Source organism: Triticum aestivum, chromosome 4A (genome assembly GCF_018294505.1).
Source record: "Triticum aestivum cultivar Chinese Spring chromosome 4A, IWGSC CS RefSeq v2.1, whole genome shotgun sequence".
In the NCBI taxonomy this organism is placed as follows: domain Eukaryota; kingdom Viridiplantae; phylum Streptophyta; class Magnoliopsida; order Poales; family Poaceae; genus Triticum; species Triticum aestivum.
Window position 1 is genome coordinate 646,323,080 of NC_057803.1, and position 15,272 is coordinate 646,338,351.

The following is a 15,272-nucleotide window of genomic DNA, read 5'->3' on the forward strand; positions in this document are numbered from 1 at the left end:
GCCTTGCCCGATCCAAGATCTTAGGTTTTCAGCCTGAAGGAAGTCTCAAAACAATTCCTTAAGCAAGGCAATTGCCATGCACAACCAATAAAGGTTAGACCTTAGGCTTTCGCCCTGAAAGACACGACTTGGCACCCAAAAAGCACCACCAAAAATGAAATCCTACAATGCTGCCGCCCCCACTTATCAGTGTTGCTTATGAGAGTTATCAAACACCTGACTGACATCATCGCCACCAAGGCCCCATCCAACTAACTGATCCTTCGATCTCAGCCATCATGACCTTCTCCATCGCCATCTATTCCATGGAAATCAAGAGGCTGACATGTCCCATGGTATCAACAAACTTTGCGCTGCGGCCTCAGAACCTTGTAGGCTGATCTGGACGCGCACGACCAGATACTATCCGATCTAGATCTCCTGGGCAAGATCACCGTTGGCAGTTCTAGAACCCGTCGATGACCAGATCAAGCAGGGTTGATCATGTCGAACGTTGCTGTGATGCTAACAGAGCACGAGAACCACCACCTTTATTCATGGCAGCAGGCCCCCACGCCACCCCGAACCAGCCTGCCGCCGCCTGGCCGGCCACCATCGGAACCACCACGGTGGCTACCCAGTGCCATCAGGCCCCCTACCGCGCGACCATAGCCGAGGTTAGATCTGAACGATAACCGAGATCCACAGCCACCACCTCCGCCTGCATTTGGCAGAGCAGCAGGCACGCCGGATGCCCTCGTGATACGCCGGAGCCAAGCCCGGACGCTACATCATCGCAACGCCGTGCCTGCGCACGGATCAAAGCACACAGGCCAGATCCACCGTGGTGGAGAGATGCACGTGCCCATCGCGTGTGGGGGACCGCCCCGTCGCCACCATCCCAAAGCGCGGCGGCGGCGTGGCGCGAGGCAGAGGAGGCGTGGACGGGCGGAGACGGCCGGTGTTTTCCCCCGAGTCGCCTGATGCAGGCGACGCGGGGGCGGCGTCTGGGTCTTCCGCCTCGTACGTCCTTGACACTAGGTACCTTCTCCCCACTAGAGGTTCCTAATTGGTGTTTTGTGGCTTGAGAGTTCCTTGTCTGCCATCGTGGCCTCTCGTTCCTTACATGATATATTCCTTCCGTCCTAAAATAACTGTGTCAACTTTATACCAACTTTAATACAAAGTTGTACTAAGTTTGAGACATTTATTTTTAGGACGGAGTGAGATTATAAGTGATGTTCTTCCTCGTCTGCACAGAGTCCCTACCCCGCACAGCCTGGGGTATGGTCTTTTAGAACAATCTCTACTTACATAGAATAAAACGTATCATGCCATGCTTGTATTCAAAAAAATACTTGTTCATTGTCGAGATGAACCATTTTATTTAAGTTTTCATGGGGTCTTAGTTATGACGTCTGGCATTGTGATCTTGATAAATTACTTGGCAATTAATTTCAGTATAATCCTTCCCTTTTTTTCAGTAAGGGAGGCCCCAAATTTCCACTGGAAAGAATGAGCAATGTTTTGCTCTGGCATAAGAAAACCAAATACGAAAATGAACCCCAATCAATGGTGTTTCTCCTTACTGAGAGCATCTCTAGCAGACCCCGTATAATGCCCTAAACCGCAAAATAACCGCAAAAATATGGGTCGACGCGGAAAATGTTGCCCGACCACACCCTGCAAACGCGTCCGATCCGCAAAAAAATTTGAGGGGCGCGGTAAAATCTCATTCCCAACCCGTGAAAACGCAGGTTTCCGCCTGGCCCTGACAGTGCCCGTATCCCAGAAAAAGCGGTTGGCGGGAGGGACATTTCAGCCTACGCCTTTACCGACCCCCTTCCGCCACCTCCAGCCATTGGTTCCGCCCGTTTCGCCGCCAACGATTCCAGCCAAATCTGCGGGCAGAATCGCGCCGTGGGGGCGATCCTCCCGTGTTCCACCTAGCTGCTTCATCGGCTCTCGGAATCCGCTGATTCGAGCCGCCCCTAGTCACCTTCGCCGCCCCAGGATCCACTGCCATTGAGCCACCACCCCGAGCGGACGGTGAGTACTTGTGCTTGTGCTTTGGGATGCGGTATGCATAGTCGGTTAATGTGGTGTTCTTATTTGTGGATTTAGATGGAATTGAGCCCATGCCAGAAGTTTTTGCTCGAGGAATTCATCCGATTCGTACGACTCGGATGTTAGACATTGCTTGTGAACTATTGGCAGCAGAACGTTGGTGATGGCCCTCGCCGTGAAGGAGCATGAAGATGAGAACTAAAAGAGACGCGAGGATCGACCATGTGCCATCTTTGCATTCCTCGAAATCTCCATCTCGGGAACGAGATGTTGATGCAAGACTACTTCACGGACAATCCAACATATCCGCCGCACCTCTTCTGATAAGGTACCGAATGCGCTGATCCCTCTTTGTAAAAATAGTGCAAGCTTGCGAGACCCAATTGTCGTATTTTACTCAAAGAAGAAATGTCACGGGCATGAAGTGATTTAGTGCATATCAAAAAATGTCGGCAGCTATGTGGGTAATTGCATACGGCATTCCGGCTGACTATGCCGATGAGTACATTCGCATTGGTGAAGATACTACAATTGAGACAGTGCGTGTGTTTGTCAAAGTGATCATCCGTGTATTTTGTCCTGAATATCTTCGGGCACCCAATGGAGAAGATACAAAAAAGTTGATGGCGTAAAATGAGAGAAGAGGATGGTATGGCATGCTAGGAAGCATTGATTGTATGCATTGGACTTGGAAAAACTGCCCGAAGGCATGGCAGGAATGTATTGTGGCAAGTCTCGTGATGCAACAATTGTGCTAGAGGCCATAGCATCCGAGGATTTATGGATTTGGCATTGCTTTTTTGGTATGCCGGGTACTCTCAATGATATCAATGTGTTGCAACGGTCTCATTTGTTTGCTAGGCTTGCTAGTGGTGATGCTCCTGCTTGCAACTACACTATCAATGGGCATGAATACACAAAGGGGTACTATCTTGCAGATGGTATCTACCCTCTTGGTGCACATTTGTCAAGAGCATCAAGACCCAAAACTAAGAAACAATGTGAATTTGCAAGGGTACAAGAGGCAGCCCGAAAAGATATTGAAAGAGCATTCGAGGTTTTGCAATCTAGGTTTGCCATTGTTCGTGGTCCTGCTCGTTTTTGGGACAAGCGGACCTTGAAAAACATCATGACATGTTGTGTTATTCTTCACAATATGATTCTCGAAGATGAGAGAGGCATGAACTTGGAGTTCTTCTATGACAATGTGGGTAGCCATGTCAAACCAAGCTAGACACCCTAACCGCATTAGAGCATTTCTTAGACATACAGAGAGTTGATAGATGCAAACACCCACTTTCCAGCTACAGGAGGATCTCATTGAGCACCATTGGCAAAGGCTGGGCAGTAACACATTCCATTTTTGCATTCATTTCATTTAATTCATGTGTGATTTGTATTCGAGACAAGTTTTGTATTGAATTATTTAGTTTGCTTTGGTGATTTCATTAATATGTAATTGGAATGATTGTTGTATTGTAATATGGAAATTTTATCTTGCATTGAATTAATTTCTGAATATGTGGCATATGTGCCAAAATTCAGATAAAACCCATCTGATTTGCGGGTTGGCGCGGGCACCAGCCAGAGCAGACCCTGCATTAGCGGAAACTGTAAAACGGAATATCCGATGAATATTCCATTTTACAGTTCCGCTATGCAGGGTTTGCTCGGCCGGCGATCGCGCCGGCCCGCAAAACCGTTTTCAATGAACTGTAAACGATTTTGCGCGTCGATGATATACGGGTCTGCTAGAGATGCTCTGACACAAATACACTATAACGTGTATTTGTATCTCTAGAGCACAAGGATGCTAAATTGGTCATGTCTAGTGCACAAGGAGGGTAGCCGTGGCTAAGTTGGCAAATGGACATGGTATTTGGTACTGGTACTTTCAGCACTCCGCTTCTTCAGGAAAATGGATATCTCCAAAAAAAAACACTCATTTAAAAAACTTAAACGCTTAAAATAAGTAAACCTCTGTAATCAACTACTTGCACAAATTGCTCCTCTCGTTCCTTTCTGTTTTGCAACATGTAACATTTAACATGTGGTCGTCCCTAATGACGCAAATCCATGAAAGAGACATCTTCTCCAATCATTTACGTAACATTTAACTGAACTCTTCCTACACACAGTACTGACAGATCATTGTTAAAAAGTTTGTTATCCTCTGCCTCCCGCCGTGCCGACGCCAGTCCACCTCGTCTCCCGTGGCCTCAGGGTCATGGGGGGAGTGGATCCCGGCCCTTGTCGGTGGAGGCTCCGTTTTTAAATCTTTTTCGAGGTTTTTAGGGTTTATGTCCGGAAGGTAAGACGGCGGCGGCTCCCTGAAGATGAAATAAAGGTCTCCCGGCCTAGCCCCCGTTCCGGTGATGCGTCTAGCATCATCGATGAGCGTGTGAAGGTGTGTCTCCGTTGATCTGTCTTTCGTGGATTTGCTCGGATTTGTTCGTCGTTCGTCTTTGTTCATGTGTCTTTAGATTGGATCCTTCTTATCTACACTCTTCATCGGCGGCGGTTGCTGTTCTGGTGCGTTGGTTCTATGGGACCGTAGTACGACGACTTTCCGACTGTCTATTGCAACAAGGTTTTCCCAGCTCCGGCGAGGGAGGGGCGATGACAGCGTCACGCCATCAGCTCGCTTCAGTACTTGTAATCGTCGCTAGATGGTCTACGGATCTAGATGTAATTTTCATTATTTTTAGTGTTCGTTGTACTACCATAATTAAAGATGAATAGATGGGAAGTTTATCCCGCAAAAACAAAAACAAAAAGTTTGTTACTTGCTGGTTAGCTTGCTTGCTTGCTCCCAGTCCATGTCACCCACTCACCCATGGCCATGGAGCTCCCCGGCCCGTGCCAAATGGCACTGCTGGACCTGCTGCTGTGCATGCTTGGCGGGCTCGTCGATGGCCCTGCCGGCACTACCCGGGATTACCAAAGCTTGAACTTGCGAATCAACCTGTGGTTGAGTTGGTTAGGTGGACAGTGGTATCCCCAACCCACCAGGGTTCAAATCCTGGTGCTCGCATTATTTCTGGATTTATTTCAGGATTTCCGTCGATGCGCTTTCAGTGGGAGGAGATGTTCCGTTGACGACGAGGCGCCTACGGTGACTTCGTAAATCTCAAGATGATATGCCGGCTCAGTCTCTCGGAGGTGCTCATAGGGGTAGGGTGTGCGTGTGTGCGTTCATATGGATGAGTGTATGCGCGTGTATATGAGCGCTTATGTGTGTACTGATGCTCAAAAAAAAACCAAAGCTTGAACTTCTGCACTTAACATTACTACTACTGTAGAGAACAACATATGAATTCAAATACGAAATGTGATATGATTACCCGTCACCACAGTTTCTTTAACATCCAGTTGGATACAAACTCTCATAGTGTGTCTGGTATCATTCATTATAGAAGGGTTGTGCGCCCTTTGTTGCGTTGTTCGTATTGTTGGGTTTCTTTACAAAAAATCACTTTGTTTCAAATATAAGGTGTATTATTTTTTGAAAATTCAAATATTTTAAGTTTGATCAAATTTGTAGTTTCATCGTGAAATGAATTTCTGTTTTTTATTTAATATTTTTTATGTCGATATTTTTGCTTTGAACTTCAAAGTTAAAGAAATTTGACTTTCTAAAAAACTAATACTCCTTATATTTTAAAACTGGTGAAATATTTAGTTTGGCGGGTGGGGGAGATGATAGAGTGTGTTTTATTCTTATTTATAATGCAGTGATTTGGTGGGCCCTTCATAATGTGATTCTGTGTTATCCGCTAACCAACCTATATCTATGTCGGGAAAATTTTGTGTTGGTGATTGCATGTGCTATATTGATACTACAATATCACATGGTGGCACTTCTTTTTTCTAGATGGTGGGAGGGTGCACAAGATTGATATTTTTTTTATAGGCCGGTTGTTGTTGATTGATTTGAAAAATCGTTGGCCCAGTCAAAATCGTAAACCAAATCAAAATTGAATATCTCAATTGAATGATAGAGCTTCACAATTCGGGAACATAATGAATTAAAAGAATTGAATGGGAGAGATTGAGAAATTGTTGACCCGGTCAAAATTGGATGACCCAATTCTAAATTGAATACCTCAATTAATTGTGAGGTATTGAAAATTAGAAAACATAGTTTATAGCATACAAGAATTGAATGATGGAGCTTTGAGAAAATTGTTGACCCGGTCAAAATCAAATGACTCAATTCTAATTGAATTGGAGACATCAATTGAATGTGAAGAGCTTAGTTTTATAGAGGATGGCACAGCATAAGTTGTAAGAGCATATCTAGCAGATCTTGTATAAGCTCGTCAGCCCATATAATTTTGGCGGATTTACAAGAAACAATAAAATTTTGGCCCGAGCAGATCTGGTAAATAAAGTTTGGCTCGTAAAGAATATACTGGTGGCCCGTTAAAAAAAATACCGGCGGCCCTTATATCCCTGGCTCTGCCGCTATATTTATCGGATTCCTACTGATTTAGGGTTCCAATCCGCCATATGTCCCGCACCAGCTTCCACCGTAAATCCCCTCTCTCCAACGCCAAATCCACCCACTCCGGCGGCCGTTTCTCACGCACACAGCCCCTTTTCGACCAGATCAATGTCGAACAGAGGTCGTAGGCATGGTGGCCGAGGGGGCCGCGGCGAGTCACCGCCGCACAAACAAGCCCGCCACGACGACGAGGAAGGCAACTCCATCTGCCCCCCCCCCCCCCCCCCCCCACACACACACACCTCCGGCAAGGGAGCGCGCGTGCCCTCTTCCGCAGCATCGCCCGGAGGGCATGGAGGGAGTTCGACGGGATCATGGACCTCCTTTGGCCAACCACCAGGCGTTTCCATGAGGCGGTCGTGGCCAGACAAGAAGGCACCACCGCATGGCTCGAGGCAGCCAAGGAGGAGTGCTGGAAGGAGTTCGACGTGATCAGGGACCTCATTTGGCCGACCATCAAGCGTTTCCGCGAGACAAACCTCAAGCTCGTCGAGGTGGCGAGATAATAAGAAGGAACCACCGCGTGGCTCATGACGGCAAAGGAGCACTAGCTCACCTTCACTCTCTCCAACTCCACTGCCGAGTATTATCTCAATGTCAAGCCATAGAGTAGTTTAGATTAGGTTTATCTATTACTCTATCCGTTCCAAAATAGATGACCTAACTTTGTACTAAAGTTAGTATAAAATTGGGTCATCTATTTTGGAACGAAGGGAGTATGTGCTGTAATGAACTTCCGGCCAACTATGGTGTTAACCCTTAAACGAAATTTGCAGTACCGCTATTTACATGATCTGCTAGAGATGCTCTAATGATTCAGAGTCAATTGGATATGTCTGTGTCCCAAGATTAGTTGCAACTTTTTGTCAAAAATAACAAACAGCAACAAGTCATGTACTATTGAGTACTTTCTCTCAAAAGCTCAAAATTAACACTGACTTCGAAATGGTGCAAAGGTGCAAAGGAAGAAAACCTAAAGAAGAGTCCATGCTTAGGAACAAAATCTGGTGCGCGGCAGACAAATTCAAGCAACTGCAAAAATCTCAACCTGCTGGCAGGGCACAGCGCATGCATTTCAGGGCAGGCAGCTTCAGTTCTTCCTCCAGCCGGTCGACGAAGAAGAAGCCGATGAAGAATTTGCAGAGGGCCTAGATCCACCACCAGGACGCCAGCGGTCAGTAGTAGAACCAGCTGGAGGAGCACCATCTGGCTGGCGGGCTGGGGGCGCTTCTTGGCGCGCGGGAGGAACATCTTGGCGGAGGGGACGGCGGCTCCAGCGGTCTGCTTCCTGGAGCGGGAGCGCATCCTGGCAGAGGGGCGCACTTCCCGTGCATGAGGAGCCTCTTGGCGAGCATCCCAACGGTCTGCTGCTTCAGGTGCAACAGCCGTCCTCTGGCTGCTACCCTCACCGCCACGTCTGTGCCGCGGGACAAACTTGTTAGAACCAGGAGCGGCGGCTGGTGGTGCGATGGTGGCAGTAGGCCGCGCATCAGGTGGGTCCGCTGCTCTTAGGAGAGCCTCCCTTCTCTCTTTTCCTTCTTCTCTTCCACCTCCCTTTCCTTCTCCCTCTGAATTGCTGCAATGGCGTCAAGCTTGAGTTTCGTCTCCGCTTCCTCCCTCTTCTTCCTCTCTTCCTCTGCAAATCAATGAGGTGGTGTTATTGCCAACAATAAATAATACTTGATGATCAGCTAGAATGTGTTTTCCTTGCTTCCCAATGACATGAACAATACTTCCAGTTCCAAGTTAAAGCTGGAATCACTAACCTTCATGTTTTCTAGCCTCCTCTTCCTCGCGCACCCTTTGAATCCGTTGTTCCTCCATGTTCAGATAATACATCAATTTCCGTACAGTCTCCCTTTCACGCTTTCTTGAAGATATCAACTGACTAATTCTTTCTTCCCTCTCTTTCCTTAGGCTACTAAACTCAGCTTCACGGCGTTGGACAATTCTTTCCTGGAAAGCATTCTGAAACGGGAAGTTTTGATAAGATTAACAAGATGGAAGGAAGGCAGTCTTCTGAGAAGGAAACAAATACGTACTGAAAAAAGCTTATAGGTTGACAATGCCCATATAATAAAGGAAAAAACTAAAAATATTATATGCTGAAATACATGATGAATTTAAATCTAATCTGGGGTTAATCAACCAAAAATTGATCTATTCTGGGTTAATCAGTTCAGCAGCAGACAGGCCAGCAAATGATATCATCCAAACAAAACAAAAACAATTCAGGGTAGAAACTGTAATCACTGAAACAACTCTACTCAGCATCCCTCGGTGGACAAATAGACTCTACAACTAAAAGTTTGGAATGCTGATTAAGAATAAAAACATGACAGAATCAGCGCGGCTGAATGCAGCCGCAAGAAGGACACATACCTTATGCTCCAACAATCTAGAAAGCCTATTTTTCTCCTGCAAGTCACCCGCATGGTGTTGCTTGCTGAGCTCAATCTCTCTCTGCCAAGTAGAAAAACATAATAAATGTGAGCATGAGAACTATCAGAATGTACATCTTGTAAACAACAAAATAACAGTGAAGACAAACCAGCTGCTCTTGCTCATGAAGGATCTTTTCTTCCTCGAGGCGTTTCTGGAAGGCCTCCTCGATTAATGGTGCTTCCTCCTGCCGTTTTGCCCTCTCCAAGTGATCCATTGTCTTTGCAAGCTTCGCCAGTTTTTTTTCCATCTCCTGACGCTCCTTCACCTGTTGATTCAACACCACCTCCATGGCGTGTTGTTTTGTCATATCCTGCCATGTGAGCATTCAATTTATTAGAACGCCATACACCAAAACTACAATTGTACATGCATGTATCTATGCGTTACAAACTATAAGTGATAAAAACTTAAGCAGTGTGCAGAAACAAATGATCCTGCACTTTAACTACACCACCTGTCATCATCTGCAGCTGACTATCAACCTTTTTTAGGGCACAGAAACAAAAAGTAAAACAACTAATTGAGCTGACAGTACAGAAATATGACCTTTATCAAAATTTTACTCCCTCCGTCCCATAATATAGTGCATCCAGATTTTAGCGCTAAACAGAATTAAGTTACATTCCAAGGAAGTAAGCAAACTATGAAAACATGGCCAGGTAGAATGGAGCTGTACAATTATTGGAAATCCGAAATATTATCTTACCCCCTCAATGTGAATTTTTTTTCTTATTCTTCCCCCTTCCTGTTAAATCTTCTATCATTTTTGCTGCTTCCCTCGCCTCTTTTTCCTCTATTTCTTTACGGATCCTCTGCTGCTCCCTAAGTCTCTGTTCCTTCAAAAGCCTCTCCCTTTCTTCATCTGCAGATTTCTTCTGAATAGTCATCTCTTTGTCTCCTCTATTTTTTCCTGGAAATACAAACGCATAAGCCATCAACAAAGACTCCATAAAACAACTAAGAGGTAGAATGAGCAAATAGAAAACCTTTTCCAATATTTGACGCTCATGGTCTTCTTTACGTTTTTCAATAATTGATTTCCTCGCAAGGAGTCTTCTATGTTCTTTCTCCACCACTCCAGCAAGACTGGTCAAGTTTTCACTAGGTTTGGATGGCTTTTGCACAGGTGGATGAATAAGACTCAATGCTTTGTTCAGGGAATCAGCGAGGACACTAAGGTGGCTACTAAGCACATCAGATTCCTATGTCCTGCAAAGGTAAATATGTCAGATAACAATGAATATATGGGGAAGATTGATGTTGCCCGATGATCTATTTATCTGTAGAGACAAGATGGAAACGGAAGATTAACTGCTGAGAATGTCGCCATATTCCAAATGTTTGTGACAAAATTTCATGGAACAATACACTCAATCAGGTCACCACATGTTGATGCTAAAATAAACAAAAGAAACAATCGAGCAGACTTTATATCATTGTTGTACAGACTGTAGCTTGACCTATCATTGTTGTGAGCAGATGTAGCTGCACATATTTCTCATCAACAATCAAGCAAACTTATATATCATTGTCATGGACAGTGGGTGCGTGGAACTTAGCTATCCACGTGAATAGAAACCATGACTAGGTTTTTGAGATCTTATGGGTTTCAACTCTAGCCTACCCCAAATTATTTGGACTGAAAGGCTTTGTTGTTGTTGTAATATAATTGATAAAAATGAAACCATTCACTATGAATGGTAAGTTTCTAGAAAAGAAATGAAAGGCCAAGGGACAAGCCCCTTGGCCAAGGAAATGAGTAGGTAAAACAAATAATGTAAAACCGCAAAGCAGACGATGAGGAAATCAAATAAACAGCATCAGAAAAATAAAGCTTCAATGAGGCATTGAGAGTCTAAGGGTCAGAATCAAGCACATACCATGTTGCCAAAATGAACAGCTCCTGCCAAATGGTTTAACTTTCATAGCAACAAAATTGTGCTTGACAGCATCAACAGCGATCTTCTCCACGACATTGAACTCAAAGAATGGGATCATTCTAGATAGCATATCAATTTTCATGGACTGGAAAATACGAGATGCCTGAAATGATTAAAAAAGAGAGTTAAGAAACATGTTTTACAGGTAGTAATGTTAAGGTGTGATAAAGTGAATACATATTCGCAAAAAAATGACATGAATGCATATATTATCGCTAGTGGGTCATAGCATAGGACCTGCTGCAGCACCCTCAGTGCAGTAAGCTTCTCCAATGCCAGATTGGTACTGTGATAAACGAATTTCCGGAACTGAACGATGCAGCTGAAAGCTTTCCTCCAATCGTAGAAATCTTGGATAGCAGAGGCTGTACTTTTGATGCTAGATCCAGAGGAAGGAACTCATGCTCCATAAGGTTGTATAGATCTTTTACTTCTTGGGAAGCACATGAAATCACACCTTTGGCAGCCTATTTTCATAGCAGTCAGAATGAGAGTTGAGTGTGGATGCAAGACAAATTGCATGATGTAGACTGCCAGCTAGTAAAATATCACAAGCAATGCAAGTAAATTCAATCATCACACAAACAGAACAGAACATCAGGGATGCATCAACAGATGTTCTGTTAAGCGTAGACTTGCGAATCTTCATATATTTCAGAGCTACCAAGCTAACTAAAGCGATTGAACAGATAATTAGGGCATTAGCAGGTGTGGGAGGTGTGATTAGAAGGGAAAAATGACTCTCATGCCATGTAATACAAGATAAGTATGTACATCTTAGCAACGCTGCTTGATGAGACAGCGATGCTCACGATGTGGTTATGCATTATTCTGACTGGAAGGCAGAAAAGCAATTCGCTAAGCGCCTACAATCAAGTGCAGGCCATCAGAGGAGATACTCTCATATATGAATGCTTTGTAACATGTACAAGCAACGCATAATAGCAGATTGTGTTCAAGATGCCCATGTGCGGCCATGATCCATGTGATAAAAGAGATGTTAAACAGTTTGCAGTATATAACATAAAAATAACAGCAACCAAAAAGGACCCAAGGCATACCAACTCAGAAAGAAGAGTTGCTCTTGAAACCTGAAAAGTGAACAGTAAGATTTATCAGAAAACAAATAAGTATATTATGGAAAATTAATCTTAAACTTGGAGAACAGATGGAAGGCAAACCATTTCTCTATTCTCGCGCTTGGAGTCGAGGGAGAAATTGACAAGGTTGGCCATACGCAAGCTACGGTCCTTCTCATTTTCAAGCTCAAGATGAGATGCACCATATTTATGGTCATATGGTGTAACAGAAAGTGCAGCAAGCAAAACAGAAGATGCTAGTAATTGCAGATCCTTCTGAGTTAAATTCTTGTTGTAGCTCTTCTGCAAGTTGAAAAGCTTCAGCCATGCATATGCATGATACAGGTGACTCTCAGATATCCAGAATATTTCAGTCAGCTTTGGCATAATATGACGACCAGGACAGATGGCTTTGGAGTTCTCTTAACCAAGCTCATCAAGCCATGGATATCCTCCACAGATCGGAAGGCTTCCTGCAAGAAAAAGGCTTGGTGAACTTTATTTCTTTTAGCTTTAAGATAAGATGAGTTGTGAACAAACCTGCCATAAGGAAAGTTCTGTGGCAATTTTCAGTTGTTCAACCCTGGTATCAAGATACAGCTGACAGCTTTCAGGGGCAGTCAGATCAGGACGATCACGCTGGTCGCGATATTTGTTCAAATTTGCAAGATGGTTTCTAATGATCTCCACAACCTACGGAACTCGGTGGATCTTTTATACTGCTTACAAAATGAAAAGCCTTGTGCGCAGTCATCTGCATATTGAGAAGTCAATGGAAGATCAGGCTGGTGAAAAGCATTTAGTAGACAATAATACAAAAGGTAAATAACAGTAGTTACATAATGCATTGGTAATGCTTTGTACAAAAGGAGCCAATCGTTATTACTTCTTACAAATTAGGAGAGTGCAAAAGAACCAGACAAGTTATCAAGTAAAAGAATAGTATGTTCATGGAACAAAGTCCATACTACAGGTTCTTTTCATCAAAGGAAGAAAGGGTAGCCGATAGAGTGAATTGGTCAAGTATGTGCAGAAGGAATCAAATAGTTCATTTCATAAGATGTCCATGTAAAAGGACAGAACCAAAAAATATAAGAGTATTAGTGGAAAATCAGAACAGTGCCGGACCATTTGGTGCACAGAGTCTATAGAAACAGTGCATCACCTTGATGTTTCAGTTAACCATAAATGACAAAACCAAATGCATATAACTATATTAATAATGAAGTGACCACTAGGATAATGGCAAAGCAGTAAAATGGCTTACAGCATATAGCGCTTCAAGCTTTGAATTATTTCTCAGTATCTCAAGCACCATCCTGTATGTCTCCCACAGAAACTTAAACCATGGAGTGACAAACTCCCTGTCAGATCTTCCCTTCCCTTTCTCCCCCTGACATAACTGAGCATCAAGTCCTCTGGACGCTTGTCCGCTTCAAGATCGACGACATCCAGAGCATCTTCCAGTGCTTGTGCCTGATTCCTGGCTTCCTCGGCTTTCTCATTGGACAGCTGCATAAAGTGTTTTATGACCTCCTCCAAAGATGACACGTTGACTTGCTGGCAGACAATTCTGTACTGAATAAGACCATCTTTGGCAAATCTGCCCTCCTTAGATCTACACAAAGCTTCCACATATTCATCATGATCTTCTCAAGAGGCTTTTGCCAATGATCTGTATCTCTTTGATGTAATGAGATATGCAGCGCCTGCAGCGCTGCCTGTTTTTGTCCAACATGTATCAACTCTGCAGTAAACCAAAGGCGGTAAAACAGTGTGAACATCTTGTAAGTAAAATATGAAAAATTGCCAAAGATTTGAATATAAAGAGAAAGCATGCAGAAGCACTGTGATTATATTTTAGCAGAAAGTGTGTAATTTCCCTTGAAACATCCTAATCAGTTTAGCTAAAATGAAACTTAAGGGCTCAAGTTGCGGTTGCTGAACTGTGCTACGTGTGCTTATTCTATAATCTGTTGCATGAAAATATCCTTGAAACTAGTGATAGGTTGGTTAATCAAACACTAAAATAGGCAAAAGCTGGTTGGAGGAGCCAGGATTATCATAATCAACCACAATGTCAAACACAGCACAAGTCAACAGAACTTGGGCCTTTGCATAGCTAAGTGGTCTTTAGTGGAAAAGGGATAAAAATGCACACAACAAAGAGAGCAACTTATCATACACTGAAATTCTCAGAAGCAGGTCAGGAACGTAGGCATAAGCACAAACGCCCAACCAGCCTATGAAATAGGCCAGAAGGCCCAACCAAATTGGCAAATACAAATCCAGTACCTTGTGACACAATCTATCATATGCGATATGGACTCAGTGAGTTCCAAATTAACTCAAATTGTTTCAAATGCACCGGCTCACGGATTCGTTCATACATTTCGTGACCATGTCGATTGATTGAACTACCAAATGGACCAGACAGTACAGCCGTCGTCGCCCTAAGTTCCTGTAGCGGGCATCACAGCAACACCACCGCAACAGACAATCGGAAACCACGGCGGATAAATTGAGCGGCCGGACTGAGACAAGGTCCCGGTGACTCACCCTCCGCTCTCTTGAGCGCGTTCTCAGGCTTCGCGAAGGTCGCCATGGGTCGGGGCGCGGGGTCTCCGGGGGCGATCTACACCTGCAACACCAGCCACGAACAACAACATCAGACGCCGGATTGATTAGCACGCGGATTCACGGCACGTCGACGGCGGAGCACGCGTCGAACGCCGACATCCGAACGGAGAAATCCCGATGGAAAAAAAATCGCCGGAAAACGTCGCCGCAGCCACCGTCGGGCGAGACAGGGCGTCGTGGAGCGACGGTGGCAGCCGGGGATGGGACGCGACGGTACCTTTGGATCACCGGAGACGAGGGGCTGGGGGCGCACGGGGCGCGGGGCGCACGGGGCGCGGGGGCGGCGATGGCGATGGCGACGGCGACGATCTGGAGGCGGCGGGGGAAGGTGGCGGCGGCGCGGAGGAGGTTAGGTTTTTATTTTTGTGTGGGGACGAGGTTGGGTTTTGTCAGGAGTGCTTCCGAGGAATTCGACGCCTGCGGGACAGTCGCGAACCGACGCCGAGACTTGGACGCGCTGGATTTCTTCGCTTACCTCGCGATGGACGGCTCGGATTGAACGGAAGCTCCACCGGGCTTCTTCGGGTTGTTGCATCTCCAACGGGAGCCGCAAATTTGCTTCCATCACCGGACAGGGATCAGTCCGCAGATGCGAATGCGGTAGCCGTCCATCAA

General features: G+C 45.0%; 1 pseudogene; it reads right to left on the reverse strand.

Moving 5' to 3' along the window:
- Window positions 1–7,384: 7,384 nt before the first annotated feature.
- LOC123084178 (eukaryotic translation initiation factor 3 subunit A-like) lies at window positions 7,385–14,622 on the reverse strand (annotated as a pseudogene).
- Between the last annotated feature and the right edge of the window lie 650 nt (window positions 14,623–15,272).